This window comes from Papaver somniferum, chromosome 5 (genome assembly GCF_003573695.1).
Source record: "Papaver somniferum cultivar HN1 chromosome 5, ASM357369v1, whole genome shotgun sequence".
NCBI lineage: Eukaryota > Viridiplantae > Streptophyta > Magnoliopsida > Ranunculales > Papaveraceae > Papaver > Papaver somniferum.
This window is the reverse complement of record NC_039362.1, coordinates 82,785,221-82,789,757: the sequence shown is the minus strand read 5'-3', so window position 1 is coordinate 82,789,757 and position 4,537 is coordinate 82,785,221.

Below are 4,537 nucleotides of genomic sequence, written 5' to 3'. Positions count from 1 at the left end.
AAAAGTAGCACTTCTGAAAAATTTAATAATCAACCAGAAACCTAATCAAAAGAAACGTGTCGATAAAAGAAATACCTGAAAAGGCGATTAGATTTGATTTAAATTTTAATAGTAGGAGTAGTTTAGTAATTTCATCCATTTTAGACACCACTTATAAATGAAAATAATAATAGGCCCGACTAACTAGGAAAATACCACACTAGCATGATTTGTTTGTTGCATTGCGTACATTGGAAATGATTTACTTGTTATGTATAGTCCAACTTAACAAGTCTCTTACACCTTTCAGGAAGTAAGAGTTATTCTTATGGCAATGTTCAAATACATTTGTTTGTTGAGCCACGTGGATGGTCAAACAGGATTCTCCACTATGGAAAAGAAGTGAGCGACAAATAGTTAAACGCGCGATATAAACTCAGACGCTGGTGTTCGAACTACAAGCGCTGGTGCTATTGAAAATGACGCCTGCGACAGGACTACGTGCGCCAGCGTTTGAGGCACGACCGCCAACGACAACGACAACTTTTTAACGGTCACCAGAACGGCTAGTTTCCAACTCTATAAATACGACTCGAATTTGATCTCACAGATACAACAATGTTTCACCCGATCAATCTTTTCTTAATTTCAATTACTCTCAATTTTCAATCATGAATTCTGATTTTGATTATTCTGGGGAGGATATGGAGATGGATGACATGTTGTACGAAGAAAATGAAGAAATATGTATGGATTTTTTGCGTCAAATGGATATTGATGCAGATCAAGATAGAAGAAGACGAAATTTTGTGTTGCAATTACAAACCGGGATCATACCAAAGCCGTTAGAGCCATATGAAGTTGCGACTAGAAGATGGACGTCGCAGAATCGACATTTTTACCACGAAAAGCTGATGCATGATTATTTTAATTATGACTGTGTGTATTCCGATGAGAATTTTCAGGGTCGATTCCGCATGGGCCGCAACTTGATGCAAAGGATTATTGCCGAGCTTTGTCAGGTACAACCTTTATTTAATTATCAGTATGATGCACGACATATACGAGGCTTTAGTCCCGAACAAAAGGTCATTGCGGCTCTCCGTATACTATGTTACGGGGTACCATCGGATTCACGGACGATTACATCTGTATTGGGAAAACAACCGCCTTTAGGTATCTCAAACTGTTTTGCGAAACAATAGTCGAGCATTTTGGTCCAACCTTTTTAAGAAAGCCTACTCAGGAAGATGTTTAAAGAATAACTGCAGAAAATACCGAGAGGGGTTTTCCAGGAATGCTAAGTAGTCTTGACTACATGCACTGGACGTGGCATGCGTGTCCGGGATAATGGGAAATATAAGGGTCATTATCCAAAACCAACTGTAATTTTGGAAGATTCATCTACTTATGATTGTTGGTTTTGGCATGCTTTTTTTTGGACTCCCGGGTTCAAATAACGATCTCAACGTTTTATATAAGTCACCATTGTTTGAAGATCTTAAGAATGGGTCGCGCTGTACTGTAACCATCAACGATAATCACTACACTCAGGGTTATTATCTAGCAGACGGAATCTATCCAGAATGGTCAACTGTGGTTCAAGCTTATAAACAGGGAGGCTTTGGTCTGATGACTTCGAAGGATATGCAGTACTTTAACTCACAACAAATGGCATGCAGAAAGGATTTCGAACGCGCTTTTGGCATATTGAAAAGGAAGTTTGCCATCATAGCTGGGCCGGCGCGCTTTTTTGATATTTAAGAAATGAACAAAATTATGTTGACTTGTATTATTCTGCATAACATGGTCATTGAAGAAACCAGGCGTGACCCAACCTGGACTAGTTTTCCAGATGAAGATTTAACCAAGGATCTTGTGGTAGAGCGTGGGCGTCCGGCAAGAGAATATAGACTTGCCACTGATAGAATCCACAATCAGGGAATTTATGCACAACTAAGACAAGTTTTAACAAAGCACCTTTGGTCTTGAAGAGGAGCAGTGATAAACACATTTTTGTGTCTAATTTGTCCTCAATGTCCGTATTGTTGGAACTCTATTTTTGTACTAATATTGTGTTTTTATGTATTTTTAGGAAATAAACAATTTTGGAAAAATCAGCTCGAAAAGTTGCCCGGGGCAACCTTGAAGGACAATTGTTATTCGGACTCTCACTATTGGTTAAGGGGCCCTCAGTTGGACACCTGCTATTCGCACCCCAGTTCAGGATAGGGGGACACCCTTCCTTCTTCTCAAATTCAAATAAACTTTTTGGCGGGAAAATATTTTTACTCTCTGGAAGATTTTCAATCAATAAAATGAAGGTGTTATAGGGAGATTAAATCGCTGAAAATTTTTGGTATTGTTCCTGGGACATTTAGAAATCTATTGCGAGTGTTGTGGTCGATTAAATTTGGATAGAATTGGCTAGGGAAGCCACGAACTGGAAACATGGGAGAACGTGCAGAGAAGAATTATTCACGGGATTTCTTGTGTTTGCGTATGGCTGAGATGATCTGGGAGAGTTATAACTATTGTTTGATGCGTATAAATTCTAAAAAAGGGAAGAATCAGAGCTGGAAACGCGTGGAGAAAGAAAATATCTCAAAATATTCTCTCTTCACTGCCCGAGTAAAGAAGAATTATTTGGAGTTATTGTGAGGGATTTCAGCGTGCATGTGAGTATATAAAGGCTCCTTGGGTCGACTACCAGGGGTGTCGAGAGTTGGGAGGAGAAGAGAGGAATCTGCAGAGGAAGAATCACGAATTCTCTCTGCTGCTGCTGCTGTTCGTGATGAAGATGAAGAACATGAAGAACGGACCAGCAGAAGCAGTCGTTTATAAACAATGAAACGACTCGCGATCGTGGGTCGTAGGTGTGGGTCTTAGAGATACAGCAACAATATCACTTCTTCTGTGTCGTTCATTTTGGACGCTTTCTGTGGGTCGCACATCCACTGTTTTATTATTTCATCTCCATTTTCATCCTTGTAAAAACCCTTTGAGCAATAAATAATACTTTGAGCGTGTTTTTATCATGATGAGCTAAACCCAACACTGGGACGACGGAGGAGGTCGAGTTTCATCCATGTGGTAATTTCATTAATTCTTTTATTTACTTTTTGCACTAATTTTAATTGAATTAAGATTTTAAATTAATTACTTGTGATTTAATTTGATGGAGTATGCTTAGTCCTAGGGATTTTTGATATGCCATGCTTAAGAAATACAAGTAATATTTTATAAAATCTATCTTGGCAATAAACTAGAGTTAATATTTGTTTTGTTTTGAACTATAATCGCCTAGAATTAAGTTCTGAACCACTTGAAAATGAAAAATGGCCGAATATTTAGTCCCAGTACTCTTGCCCATACTGTTAATATTTTTTGTATATATTTTTATTTTTAAATATTTACAAGTCCGAGCAACGAACCTTTACTACCACTTTCAAAACTATAACAAAATGGCGCCGCCGACGCGGACTTGTATATAGATTTTTTTTTATTTTTTTTTAGGTTTATTTTTTTTATTATTTGTTCCTTTTTACTTTGTCTTTTTTTTTCTTTGATTTACAGGTTCGAAGTGGAGCACTAAGGACTTGGAGAGGAAAAAGCTTAAAGCGAAAAGAGAAGAAAAAAGGACAATTTTAGGATTTAATTTTTAATTTTTTTTAGAGTGTGTGAGGAAAACTGTAATTTTTTTTTATTATTTATTTTGGACTTTGGACTTTAAACAATTGGACTTTATTTTTTTTAACCCTACGGAAGGGTATTATTAAAAAAAAAATTATATAAACTGTGTGCAGGGAAGGACGACGATTACTATATCGTCTCGGCCCCTCGGGTTCGTACATGACATAGGAGTCGTGGCCCAAGTCGACTTCAACGGTTCTTCGCCCGTCTGGTACGGGAGGTAAGTCCATCGAAACACTCGCGAATCTCCTGCAAGCGGGTTACTGTCTGCCTTAAGGTGATAATTGTTTGAGGACGAACCAGACTGTCTTTATTTTCCTAGTAAAGGGCAAGGCCTGGCCTAAACAAGATAAGGGTTCGGATTTCATCACCGTTCCCTTCTTGCCCGTTTTAGGAAAACAAAACCTAACGCGAACCCAAGCTTAAAATTTGGAATAGAACGAGACCGATAGGGTAACGAGCTTAATAGGAAACTCGTTCGAAAAATATTGGTTGCTCTTTAAGCACACTCCAAAGTTCATGATGGTTTCTGTGAGTTGAATGCGTGACTGCGCCGCCTTGTGATAGCGGTGAGGCCTTGGGTATCAAAGCTCCACTGAGCTTCCCTCGCCTCAGTTCAACTTACTTTGACTCGGATTGATTCCAGAGGGGTTTGCTCAAATTGCAACGAATTCCCTTTCGAAAGATAAAAGTTGGTCTAGAAACAATCTAAGTGGAGCCATCATGCTTTTTGTTTGCTAGAAATCTTTAGGTTTGTTTTGGTGGAGTCGAGTCGGCCTTGTTTGTGGTTGTGTAGAATTCCCTTGCAATTAAGAATGTCGAACTGGTATGATAGAAGCCAATACAATGAGTATCGACCTGAATT